At 38.7% G+C, this 14,517-nt stretch overlaps 1 protein-coding gene across 4 annotated transcripts in view; it reads left to right on the top strand.

The window, feature by feature from the left end:
- The first annotated feature begins 12,781 nt into the window (after nucleotides 1-12,781).
- foxp1b (forkhead box P1b) overlaps nucleotides 12,782-14,517 on the top strand; it is a 170,573-nt gene continuing 168,837 nt past the window's right edge. For all 4 annotated transcript variants that reach the window (XM_083938877.1, XM_083938875.1, XM_083938876.1 and 1 more), the window contains exon 1: nucleotides 12,782-12,921. The gene's annotated coding sequence lies outside the window, so the exon portion shown is untranslated. The remainder of the gene's footprint in view (nucleotides 12,922-14,517) is intronic.

Below are 14,517 nucleotides of genomic sequence, written 5' to 3'. Positions count from 1 at the left end.
TGTTATCAATATATTTTTTATAACTTTTAATAACTGATGCCTTGTTTCATTTTGTTGTAGGCTGTTGTAGCTCTGAACTTTAAATATCAGTGTCCAGAATAAATCTCAGTTTTTATCCTAATGGTATTTTATTCAGTTTGTCCACTTCGGAGGATAGAGTGAATGCCCTATGTGACTTCTTGAAACTTCATGAACTGTATCTCAAATCTAAATCAGGGTAACACTTGGAAACATTGCACATGACTACCTATTCCAATCACAGTGTCCCTCAGTTATAAAGCCATCACAGGGAATCAGAACATACCCCAGGGCAGATATGGTCCTAGATACTCAGCCTTACTTTAAGAGCAAAACTCATCCTGAAAGGTGCCTATTTGAATGTTCTTAGATATCTTTTCAATACTCGTGAGAGAAAAGTAGACCCTCTGCTCTCCTTAATGGGGTCACACTTTACTCTGAAGAGATACTATACATTTTTGTGCACGACTAGTGTTGCTCCATAGTACTTGTCTGTACTTGTTTTCCTTACTAATATCCAGTATCTAGTTTGCTCACTGGACTGTGTTCAACTTTGCGCTGGTTGATACTAGCGTTGCGCGGTAAACCGATACTAGAAAGGTACCGCGGTAGCCAGCCGTTAAAAACAATACTTTTTCACTACTGTAAGAACTTTGTGTGACAGTGGGGCAGTGTGTCTGTGTGCAGTTTCTCTCTGCTTCATCACTGCCTGATGCAGAGTGGCCGTGGCTTCATACTGACATGTCACTCACAGAGCGAGACAGACATCCAGCAGGGGTTGTAGCCGATTCTGTGGTCTGTCCAGGGACCAGTGGTTACTGCCACTAGGGGCGATAGAGTAACTGGTAGCGACCAGATCATCAGTTGTCTTCAGAATAGTAAAAACACAAATGCTTTAAAATTTGGCATTGTGAAGGTCTTGTGATTGTGCTGACTACATTTGAGATTGATCTGTTGGATTTTCTAGAAGTTATGAAAAACACCATACCTGCCTAAAATGACAGGGAGTCACATGAGTTATGATGTCATCGTTTGAGGTATTGATTATTCCTTCACAAGTTAGCGTTACATTAGTGGGAGGATTATACCAAGAAAATATGAAATCAATCCGATAATCTCTCTAGGATGTTTGAAAAAGTTTGCATAAAATACATGAAAACCGCAAAAATTGATGGCAGACACACCCCCTCGCACGAAAACACAAGATTAAACTGATCGTCTGATATCCTATTACTTTTTTTTCATACATCACGGTCCTGGTGCTAAGTAATCCTGCCCAACTCATATATTTTCTCCGTTTTATTTATTGTATGTTTATTTAGTTTCAGTAATGATACTTTGGCTGAGAATAAAAAAATCATGGTCACAATTCCTTCATTTATTTTGTTTTATTCTCAACATTGACAAAAGAACATGGCCCGGGAAATCTGTTCGACCAATGGTTGAAGAATGGTAAAAGTAACAAAAGTAAGTCAAATCATCTTGATTGATCCAGCACCTGATAAGTCGATGATCGTTCCAAGGATTTTCTCTGAAAAACCCTCAAATCTCACCAGGATGTCAATTGTGGCTTGCATAAACGAAAAACGTTTTAGTTTAGGACAACAGGAAAAAAATAAACAAGGAAGAGGACACATTACCAGCTTTATTAATATTAAATTAACTAATGTAATTGTATTTGAGTGATCAAGTTACAGTAAGCTACATTTTGTTAAATGTGACATTAATGGATACCTTTTTATATCTTTGTTCAAATAAAATTGGAACATACGTCAAAGTCAATGTTTGGGAGGAGGCTGTAATCCAATGACAATGTTGGTTTTATCAAATCAATGAGGTCATTCATCTGTTGGACATAGTAACGGTAAAAAAAAATCTATTCATACAGTCTTTGACAAAATGACCACTTTTTAAAAATTATCCCCGAAGAAATTTAAGTCAAAAGGAACTGGACTTGGTTGTTTGTCTAGGAAGACTCTCATCCAAGAGGCTTCATCAGTTAATTTACGCATCTTACCAGGCTGGGACTGGTCCGACAGGAAACGTCTTCCTAGACAACCATGTCCATTTGCTTTGACTAAATTTCTTTGGGGATACCGATGACCTGGAAAAATGAGAATATTCACAGGCTTTTAAAAGATTACTTAAAACAGACAGCTAACACACAAAATGTTGTGCCCTTAATATAAATATAAAATAATGGGTTTGAATTATATAGCGCTTGTCTGGGCAGTGAAAGTGCTTAAAGAAACCATTGTTCACCACCTCTTGTGTATATATTACTTGTGTGTGTGTGTATGTATATATATATATGTATGTATGTATATATAATGCTATCTTCTGATTGGCTAATGGGTCCTGATAGGGCCTCTCATGGCTTTATAAGCTATTCATTACTATTACTACTGTATTTATTTATTTATTATTATTATTATTATTATTATAAATTTGAGGTTTAAAATCAATGACATTTCAGTAAGGCTATAGTCAAAGACACACAAGATGGTTCAAATATAAAAATAGTCTGATCATGCAAGCATATCTCAACGAATAACGTTGAAAACATAATAAAAGTAAAATAATTTATTACACAAATCGTTGGAATGGGCCTGGGAATCCAAGGAATCCAAGCAAAAATATCCTAGCCCATATTTTCTGTTCTTTTTTTACAATGAGCATACAGCATTTGATCAATATGATCACACCTAGCATCAAAATTGGAAATGGCTCCTGATTGGCCAGGAACTGAATCTCCAAACGTTTCCTTCATTTCATTGGTTTAAAGGCAGGGATCGATTGATGATGGAAGACAATCTGTGTAACAAAACATTTAATGCTGGAGCTCTGAATTTCTGTTGTTTGGTGTGTTTGCTTGTTTGTTTGTTTTTTGTTTTGTTTTTTCCCTTCTCTATCTCTTGTTCTTCTCATTTGTACTGTTTTGCTGGGATTTGTTTTAACCCACAAGCAAAATATAAGATACCGAATGATTCAAACTGAATTCTTTTATGATTAATAATTCTAAAAAATAAGAGGGGGTAGGACCAGAAAAGTTTTTTAACTTCTGCCTAACCCTTTTGAACATGAACTATATTATTTGAGTCATGTATTTATCGTTTAGGATTCTGAGGATCCTATTTGCTTGTTTTTCTTTTTTTGCTTTCCTTTTTACTGCTTATTCGCTTTATTTAGTTTGTATTGTTATTATTATTATTAATTCAATTCAATTTTATTTATAGTGCCAAATCATAACAAAAGTTATCTCAGGACACTTTACAGAGTAGGTAAAGACCACACTCTATGACTTATTTATGATTTACATAGACCCAACAATTAACCCGTAGAGTACGGTGGCAACGAAAACCTTCACTTTAACAGACAGGTACGTCAGACAGACCCAGCTCTGTGGAGGACGGACATCTGTCTTGACTGGTTGAGGAGGAAGAAAAGGAGAGAAAGAGAGAAAAGACAAAGACAGACAAAAGACAGAGAGACTGACACACTTCTAGAGATGCAAGCAACCAAAGAGTAACAGTAACTATAATAATATCTATAGTAATGTGAATATGACTCATATGTTATGGCAGTTTATACAGCAGAATAGTAGAAACAAGCACAACTAAGGTGATAGATTATGAAAATGATAATGATTATGGCAAACGTCAATGATGAGAAGCGGCAATAGCAGCTACGATACAGCAAGACATACCACTGATGGTATTTTTATGGCTACAAATTTATAGTTTATAAGACTAGTGACAGTATATATGACTAATAGTTATAGAAGTAGCAGGAAGCGTCATGCAGGACCACGGCAGCAGGCACCACCACGATCAGCAGAGACCTGCAAAACAACAAAGCACAAACAACTCCGGGGAAGAGGTTGAATTAGTAACATGCTTTGATGAGACATGAATGATACAGACAGAGAGGAGAGAAGCTCAGAGTATCTGGATAAGTGTTATCCCCCGGCAGACTAGGCCTATAGCAGCATAATTAAACAGAACAAAATCAACTTTAAAAATAACAACATAGCTGAGGGCTCGTAAGCCCTAGCTGTAAGCTTTATCAAAGAGGAAAGTTTTAAGTTTACTCTTAAATATGGAGACACTGTCTGCCTCCTGAATAACACTTGGGAGTTGGTTCCACAGGAGAGGAGCTTGGTAACTGAAGGCTCTGCCTCCCATTCCACTTTTGGAGACTCTAGGAACGACAAGTAGCCCTGCATTCTCAGAGCGCAGCGATCTAGTCGGATAATACGGTACTGTGAGCTCTTTAAGATACGACGGAGCCTGACCAATAAGAGCTTTGTAGGTAAGGAGAAGGATTTTAAATTATATTCTAGATTTTACAGGTAGCCAGTGCAAAGAAGCTAATACAGGAGAAATATGTTTGTTTAAGTATGTATATTCTGGTTAGGGTGCAAGCTGTCATGTTTAAAAAGCATGGGTCTGTTTAAGAAAGCCGTAAAGTTGTCCACAAATGGAATACTTTTCCCCAGGCAGTATCCTTTAAGCCACAGGTGCAGCTGGCGGAGGCGGCTGTACGGAGGGAATGCGCTGTTCCATGGGCTGCCTGGAGGTGCGCCTGGTGGTGTTGTCGGCGGCCTTCATGGTCTGGTCACCAGCGCCGGAAGCCTTAAGATGTGAGTGGAGCTTCGATTGGGTCGAGGCTACGTTGGAGAGATCCAGGAGAATTTTGTCACTTTCCATGAGGTCAGCCTTCAGGACAGAAATGTTCTCCCTCAGTTTTGAGAGCGTGGGGAGACGAGACTCGCACACAGCCATCATATCGCAGCCTGTGCTGGGGATCCGTCACCCCGGACGGGCGGCTCCTTCCGCAGGTTATTAATGCACTACCTAATGCCAACATAAACACATGACAGACATTCCTCTCTCACGTGAGGAGCAATTGATCAACTACACAGCACCAAGACAGAACTATGTTAACTTAGCATCATGGCATGGTTGCACAAATTAAACGTCAAACTGGCACATACAGGAGTGTTTTTAAACTCACAAAGGAAATAAGTTAAAGGAGCAAACACTTACTTTCAGTCAAGAACTCAATACCCGGAATATCACTCACGGGAAAAACACGGGGATAAAAAAAGGCACAGGAATTATAAGCACAGGGTGGTGCACACTGCTTTCCAACGCTTTCTCTCGGTAGGCAATGACAAAAATGAAACTTGACTAAGGGACGTTATTCTCTCTGATAAGAAGGTATAGGTAGAGGCCCCTAAATGACAGTTACTCATAAAGGTAAAAGCCTTTCAAACAAACAAGTTTATTTTTGATTTAGCATTTTTGCAATACATTTTTTTTTATTTACTTACTGTCTCTGCCGGGTGGCACGGTGTTGTGGTAGTTAGCACTGTCGCCTCACAGCAAGAGGTTTCCGGTTCTGTCTGGAGTTTGCATGTTCTCCCCGTGTCTGCGTGGGTTTTCTCCAGGTTCTCCAGCTTCCTCCCACAGTCCAAAGACGTGCATGTGCTAGGTTAATTGAGGATGTGAGTGTGAATGGTTGTCTGTCTCTGTTTGTCTCTATGTGCCCTGCGATAGACTGGCGCGATAGGGTGTACTCCGCCTCACGCCCAATGTCAGCTGGGATCGGCTCCAGCCCACCTGCGATCCCGATAGGGAAAAGCAGTTGAAGATGAATGAAGAATTAACTGTCTCTGCCTCCTTAGTCTCTCGAACCTGTGAACTTTAGTTATCCCCTCTTTAACAGCCACTCCCGCCAGGTTGGGTAGGGAACTTGGATCTTTAGTCCAGGGGTGCTTTTTGTCCCAGTGAGGCTTATGAATGTGAGCATCCACTTTCACATAGTTTTCCTTCCCAGTTGCTGATGAGAAGTTCAGTGTGCTCTGGTCTGCAAAGGTCTGTTGGGGAAGAACTTCTCTAAACCATAGAAGATCAGCTAATGAGCTCTTTTTCATTTTTTTCTTTTAAGTTTTTCACTTAAACCTAGTTATTCTAGTTTTTGTAGAAATTTCTTCTTGAGTCTTTAAGAATGTTAGAAGGCTGTCGAAGTGATTGTCAGGCATGACACCATTTCTAGGATTGACCATAAATGTGAGCCAGTCTCTCTTCATGTCGTCTGGCAGTTGGCTCTCTATGGATTTGATCACCAGAGGATTCCTGAAGACTCCAATCGGTAAAGTCAGCTCCACTGAGCCAGTTGGCTCTCCTTTCCTTGACAGGTTCTTCCAGTCTCTTTTTTCCATATATGGAAACTCCTTTTAGACCCAGTGAATTTCAGTAAACTGGTTGGCTTTATCCTCACCACTGGTTGTGGAACTGCCATTGGTTGAGGCTCTCCTCTCATCTCCTGCTCTGCTACTTTTTGTGTGGTAAGGAATTCTGACCTTCTGGCTTCGAGGTCATTGCAGAGGGCTTTCAGGTCTTTCACTTTGCCCTCCAGGCACCCTGTCTGATCCTGTGGGATCCATCTTTCCCACTCCTTCAGGCTTGCAACTGCATCTTGGACAAGCCTGTTTGCTCCTTCCAGCTACAGCTCATAGCCATTCCTATTGATAGCCGCCATGGGAATTGCCAAAACTCTTTCACAGGCTCTTCCTGCTTCTAAAATTGCAGAGCTTATTTCTTCCTCACCATACCTTGGCCAGAGGTTGGATTGAACTGCTTTCCAAACTTTATCCAGTCTTGCATCACATCTGGTTCTTTCAAGCTCCTCCTGCCGGACTTTGAGCTTGACTTCCCCATCCTCTTCGAGTCCAGCTTCAATGTCTGCCTGTAGGCCAGCCCTGTAGTCCCCATCTGTATCGCCCACATGCCTTGCAAGGGAGGTGAGCTTGCTGAGCACATTGTGTAGTTCATGCTTGACAATCCTGCCTGCAGCTCTGCTCAGGTAATTTGCTTGCTTGGTGAAGGCGCTTTCGCTACGGTCCTCTCTTTCTTCAGTTGCTTGACCGTCTTCCTGAGAGTTTCCTCCGCCATAGTGAACAGTATCCTCCTTTCTTTCGGTTGACAGCTTGCTTAACTTCAGGCCTTTGATCCCTATCTTCACTGCCACGATGATTACCAACTGTCAAGTTATGTCTCATCCTCCTCTCTCATACTCCTGCCCAAACTTGATAAACGGCCCGGTCAACTATAAAGGACGTATGGGAAAACTCTCACTCTTCTTTTCTTTTCTTTTAATCACTTGTTAGAGGCATCTAGGTTGATAATCAGTAACGTCTGTTGGTTGAACCGTGAGCTGAGCAGTCCTTCTCTTGTGTGTGTCTGTGGGGATGCTGAGTTGCAAACAGGTGAAAAGAATGAGTCGCTGATTTAATAAAGATATCTCTTTCCCATAGTGGTGCACTGACGGACCAGTCCCCCTGGAAACTAGAGGTGTAACTTTGGTTCTGGCTGGTAGTTTCCTCTTTCACTCCTGGTTGTGCCGCACCTGAGTTTTGACTCAACAACTTCACAGATTTTTTCGGTATCGGTATCGATAAGTGCCATACGGTATGTCAGACCACGTCATTGACAATTTCCTAATCCTAGATGTATAAAACCAGTGATCACATTTAGCCATAAAATATTTAATATGTAAATACATTCTTCAAATTAATTTCAGAAAGTGTGCAGTTACCCTGATTCAATGCTTTGATAGGACAAGATTATATGTGAATGCAGCTGAAGGTGAGTAATTACATGCTTGCTTAGGTTTTAAAATGTGTCCATAATGCCCCAGTGGTTCTAAAAGGCATTCAGAAGGCTTGTCAGCATCTACCTCCACTCTGTGCTGAAACATGCCTACACTGAGCTGCACTATCACAGCAAATTGCAGTGATAAAAATGAAAGAAGAAAAAAAATGGCTGGTACGGACCAGCACACATCCCACAAACTTATTGTATCCACAGTCAAACATTATAAGGTTTTTCAGGCCTGTGGCTTGAGTGGTTCAGAAACATTTCTCTAATGGTTAGAGGAAAATGAACAGCCGACTCTGCCAGCAGCAGCTACAAAGAAAAGCCTCTTGATCTTGAGGGAATTGCTCTTGTTCTTCTATGATTTGGTCTGACACACACATTGTTACTGAAATTTTGTATTGCCTTTCAAAAGCAACTACTCAGTTACACAAACCATTACTGCTTTACCACTATATACTAAAAAGAACATGCTGGTCAAAGGTTGATGTTGTTAGCTCTTATTGTGGTAAAAGTTATATCAGACCTGTGTGTTATAAACACTGTGACAGCTTACTTTGGGCTAATGTTTGTGCCATTCCCTGCCAGCCCTTTAATGACACCCCTGGTCAAACTGCTTCATGTCAGTATGCCACTTTTCGACCTAATGTGGACATACAGGTGTATCAGTTGCAGCCATAATAAAACATATTTTTCTATTGAATGGTGGTAATGCAAGAGAATAATACGGATGATGGAATAATGACAATTGCTAGATATTGAAAAAGCAACAACAATATGTTTCCCAAAAGAAAGAAAATATATTCTACATCATTCACATCATGAACACTACAAACCAAGCATATACATAAGAATTTATATTTATCAATGAAATAAGAATTTAATATATGTATATATATATTTGTTTTTCTTTTTGTGGCTGGAAATATAGCACTTTGTGGACGCAATGCATTATATATTTTTTTATTTACCCCTAAAAAATCCTGTATCATGCTTTATCAGGATCTTACACTACATTAAATGCACTGAACTGTTTTTAAAGGTGTCCACTACAGTGGACAGATAAGTAGGTTTGTAAAAAGATGTAGTGTTATAATTAACAGCAAGAGATCATTTTAGTGACAGTATAAACAAAAAATATATTTATCTATGACTGTTTTTCGTCTTAGAGGGTTCTATTAAACAAAAAACAACATGTTCACACCAGTAAAACATTGTCACGTTTGGCTTATAATTTTTGGTAAAATTGTGTCCATATGTGCTTTACCTTATAAAAAGTAATATCATTTTGGTTACTTATTTTTGTTTGATGACTGGAAATGAGAAAATACCATCAGCCACCTGCAACTGCAGAATGTTGCACAAGCTATCATGCTTTCTTGTTTCACTCATTTGATTGTTCTTTACTGGTTATTTTGTGCACTCTTTCTCCCTTTCATTACATGCTGAATGCTACAGCCCCCAGCAGCAGCAAGGGAAAAACACCGTATGAAAGCCATCCTTCCCCCTTTGGAATTCAAGAGGAGCTCCTATTCATTTGCTTAATTACCTAATTAACAGAAAGCTAATTACTTTGTTGTGTGCACGCCTATGTGTGGAGAGGCTATTACGTAACTGATAGTGATCCTCAATTAATTTGTAACTACACTCCATCCAGTCAGGGCCTTAATCCACACAACTCATCAGCAGAGCGACACCAACAAAACATGATAATAAATTTAGAGGCAGACACATGGCTGCCGGGCTCCGCTGAGCTCATAGATCCAGTATTGACATATAGATCAAGCCACTGAGGAATTACAAAGATCATGTTTTAGATTGTCTTCATAAAACTGTACATACATTAGAATTTTTCTCATTAATTACACCAGACAATCATGTTTACAACCTTAACAAAAAAAACTGTAGTAATCCTATGAAAGACGTTCTCAGTATACAAATCACAGCAAATCCTGTTAAGAATATAATAGGAGTCATGTTATAAGAGATACAATTTCACTATTTTAGTGGTTGTTACCATTAAGGGGTGTCAGGAGGTCAAATCGGTATTAGCATAATACAGCATCGATTTTAAGGTTATTTCATTTGTTTTTAAACCCATACATGGGCTGACCCCAGTGTCCATTTCAGAACTTCTCTGTCCTGACTCTAGGCCTCTTAGGTACTCGGAACAATTGCTTTCACTGTTCCTCAAACGAGGCTTGTGAGTAAGGGAGACTCGGCCTGTTGAGTTGCAGCTTCAGAGATTTGGAATATCCTTCTGCTAATGCTAAATGTTCCCCTTCCACTGACACTGTTTTCAATGGCTTTTGGTTTCTTTTAGTGGTTTTATTATTTTATTGTGTTATATATTTTTAATCTAAATTGATCTAACATGTTTTATTTTCTCTCTGTTTTAGATTTGTGCAATTGCCATTCATTGTTGTCTTTGTTATTTTGTCTTTCTCACTATTGTTGTGCTGTTCATGTTAACTTGTATAGCACTCAACTCCGGTTTTTAACCGTGCTACACGAATAAACTTGGTTTGATTTTATTTGAAATTTTTCATGTTATGAATTTCTTGTGTTGCTGTTAAGTTAATAGACTCCTATTCAAAATCATAGATTTTGATGATGACTTTCTTTCAGTTCTGGCTGTATGTGAATGTGGGTTGCCGTTGCAATAAACTCTGCAGCTTTGCACTTATCAGTTGAATGGCTCAGAGGGCATTTGTGTGTTTGCTGTCCCGAGGTCATTAAACACAACATTGTGGTTGTAGGTCATGAAGTGACTGCATGTCCGTGTGACTGCTACAACATATTATACACAACATCTTTACGGTGCAGGGAATAAAGATGCTCTTTAACTTGCCAACTTTGAATGGTGGGTTTGCAGATAGCCTTCTTTTGTGAATATATATGTAAAAAGACATATTACCATATGACTATTTAATGTATTTAATGTAACTTATATCTTACTATAACAAAAAAACTGTCTTATTGTGCTCATGTGCAGTACTAAATCACATGTTAATATGTTATACCGTCTTACTATATACAAACAACGCAAAGTAGCTTATCATTTCCCAATTACAGTATATATTATACTGTTTATGCTATTTATTATACATGTCACTTTAAATTGTCACTTTAATTGTCTTTTAACTTTGTCTTTAAATGTTCTTGTATAGGTCGTTTTAATGTATTTATTTTACTTCTACTCTTACCTATTTTATTTCTTCTTCTTTTTTTTACACCTAATCTGTACTTACTTGTTTTTGCTGCTGAAATACCTGAATTTCTCCTCTGGGGATCAATAAAGGCTTATCTTATTTTTACATTTTATATGGTGAAGCTCTCAAATCTCCTCTTTTTTAAAAATCAATTCTCTTATGATGCTGTTGGAAATTGTTTTCAAATGTATTTCAGATCCCAAGGAATGCGATTGTGTGTGTTTTTTTTATTTCACAGTATGCGGGTGACAGGAAATGGGCAATGTTGTGTTTTCCTGTTTTCTCCTCACACTTTATGTCTCCATGAATCAAGGTTTGTTTGTATTGTGCTTGGTGCCAGTCACTGAGCAGTTACAGTAACTCATATACGACAGCACAATGTCTATAAATGATGAAAAAATGTATTGCAAAATTGTTTTTAGTGGTTTATTATTGTTAATATTATACTCAGAAACGTTTCAAAGCATACTTATTGCATTTTGAAGCTCCATCTGAGATACATAAGTTCCAGGTCTGGCACGAGAACGATTGTTTGGTAAATCACCCATGTGTGGAAAGGTTACGGATATCACAGAACAATGTCTGTAAGAAATTGTATAATGGCACAACAGGATAATATGAACTGAAATCCTCTGTGGAAATACAATGTATTTTATTTCTATGACTGGGCATGGTCAGGGGGTGGCGCTCTTTACTAAGAAACAGACTTTCCTGAGCGTGTTCATCAGCAGCATTGCTTCAAATGCAGCCATGATGAATGTAAGTTGTTTTATAGCGAAATGAGCTGTGCTCCTCAGACCTTGATCAAGGACAAAAAACGACTTAAAATATTTTCTCTTGAGGTTAAATTAATGTTGCTTTACAATGAGTGTTAACTGGACTGTTGAACCGGCCCATGATAATTCTCGTCTTCAGGGGCAAGTGACAGAGATTTTAATTACTGTCATAATGTTTTCTGCACTTCTTGTGACAGTCATGTTGAGGGGAGACTGTTTAGCGGTGCATACAACTTTCCAACCACAGAAAATATGCCAAGAAGAAATTCTTAATAACTTTGTTGAAATTTAGATGCAGTCATGTCATCCTCTAAATATTATGAAGAATTCGTACCACATGCCAGAAAATAAAAACCACACCAAACTGATTGAACACACACACTGTCACTCTTTCTTTTAAACAGCATCACCCCTTTAATAGTTGAGATTAAAACATCTTTGATGATTATGTCAAAGCATTTCATTTTTCTGCAGTTGGGGCTTTGCAAGAGTTATGATGGACCTCAGATTTAAAAAAAAAAAAGACAGAAAAGACAGGAGAATTTTCTGAAATAATTATAAGTTAATTCTGCCTCGGTTGTAATTAGTCAGCTTACACATTTTTAGCTTTTCTGACAGCCCCCCTCTCTCTCTCCACACTTTCAGCTAAAACTAATGCTTATCATTGCATTTCCCCATAGAAAGGACCTGCTAAGTGCTACTGAATGTACTTGTGACTATGATGTTTCTATGAAGGATCTGCGATGCAATGAACGTTGTTTACCCCAGCAGGTGGATATGACGTCACGGACTTGGAACATCAACAACAACAACATCCAAATCCGCGATTCTTCCTTTTTTTTTTTGCTCCTTCTTTTCTCGGCGTGTTAAAACAAAAAAAAAAATCTAATAACAACATTAAGAGAGGAGCTCGTGCCTTTTCTGTGCGAGCCAGACTGGGAGGCAGCGAGTGTGAAACTCCACATTTTGCTCTTTTTCGACGCCCTCGGTAAGATGATCTCTCTTCTCTCCTTGTAGTTAAGTTAGTTAGTTAGTTAGTCCCCCCCGCACCTCCACCACCACCACCACCACCACCACCTCGCCACTCAACACCAAGGCAGGCGGAGTAATATTGTGTTGGTGTTTACGGTGTGATTTGTTGTCGCACGCGAGGTTGTGTACCGAGAAAGCGTGCATGGGTCCGGGTATCTCATACTAGCAAATCGGTACCCTCCGCGTGCGCCCGTTAGCTGCTGTAAAGCGTTTTCCAATCTGGTAAGTTTCACTATTATCATAATGTTAACATTTGCTTTGCTGTATCGTATCTACATAGATGCTGCACTGAAATACACACACATACACACACACACACACGCGGAGTTTGTCTTTTTGCTGCTGTTTCCTGCAATTGTTAAAATTAGCGAAATAAAGTAATAAACAAACACCTGTATTGTTAGCATGTGGGCTGATCGCGCAGTTTCATGTCTCTGTAACAGGAGTAGGGTTTTGTAACTACCAGTCTTATCTCCAGTATCTACTTTTTTTTTGTAAAGTTGGTAACTTAGTTGAGGCTACTCATGAGACCTCAGGGGTAAATGCACCTTTCTAACCTTAGTGCTGGTTGGTGATAGCCGTAAACAGTTCATTACTACCTGTTACGGACCCAGCCGTAAAAGTTGTGAAGTTTACGCGGTGAAAGGGAAGTTTGGGTGCCGTGATTTCTTTGGAGTAAGACCAGAGAGGGAGCTTTTCCCCCACGTGTCCTACAAACTCCGAAAGATCGGACGAAGGCATCCCAGCTGCCCTGAAGTGTTGCTATTATAAGTGTAATACAGCTTTAGCTAACAGGCAGCTCCACCTTTTATTCTTCTGTGTCATTTGCTGGGGGCTGTTATGTCGCTGTGTCTGTACCCAATAACATTACATTTAAAGCGGATATCCATCTCATTATTTACTTTTTAACACAAGGGATTTATAGAATTACCTTTTTAATTATAGGCAGGTTGTGTCAACTTAAATCACACCTCACCATTTAAAGTTTTTGAAGTGTTTTATTTAACTGTATTGCTTTAACCTTAGTGTTATGAGTCAGGCATGGTGTGTCAGACATTTTCTTATTTCTAAATTGGCTGAAGTTTCAGAACACTTCATTAACATTAAGATTTTTTAAATTAATAATAACCTGTCATTACTGTAGTGAGTAAGAGTAAATTAAAACTGCTATTACACTATCCAAAGGAATGTACTTCAGCAAAACATATTTTACCCTATTGAAAAACACCAAAAGCCAAGAAATTAAATAAACTTAGATTCAAATATTTTAGATATATTTATATTAATAATTTATAACAGGTGTATTACAGACAAATGGGCACCAGTAACCAGCATGGTAATGCATTTTACTTTGCTGCTTTTAAATATTGTTTGTTTATTTACACTTATTTATATTGATTTATTAGTAAATTGTAAAATCACACAGGATTAGTATTCTCACCATAAATTATATATATATATATTTTAATTAAACAAAAGATAAAGAAGATACATTATGTCTGTTGAGAGTGAACTGCATGCATATAGGAATGCAATATTTCTCTAATCTTTTTTTACAGTAAGTCTGCAGCTGGCAACAGCAGGACTAAAACTATCTGAAAATTTACCAAAGGGAAACTGCAGCTTTAACAACTATTGCTGGCAGTGCTCCCTCCTTCTTGGTCTTTGGATTAGTCATTGTCTGAGGGGAAAAAAACACTTTTTTGTAGGAGAAGTAAAGTAAACAGCCTCCAACAAGCGAACCTTGACAACCCAGATTAAGGAAAACATTGGAGATCAAACAGTGCTGCTGCTGGGCTGTTGTCATGAGCTGCCTGA

This window comes from Echiichthys vipera, assembly GCF_963691815.1.
Source record: "Echiichthys vipera genome assembly, chromosome: X".
NCBI classification, from domain to species: Eukaryota; Metazoa; Chordata; class Actinopteri; order Perciformes; family Trachinidae; genus Echiichthys; species Echiichthys vipera.
The sequence above is the reverse complement of the archived record's forward strand: the minus strand, read 5'-3'. Positions and strand labels throughout refer to the sequence as shown.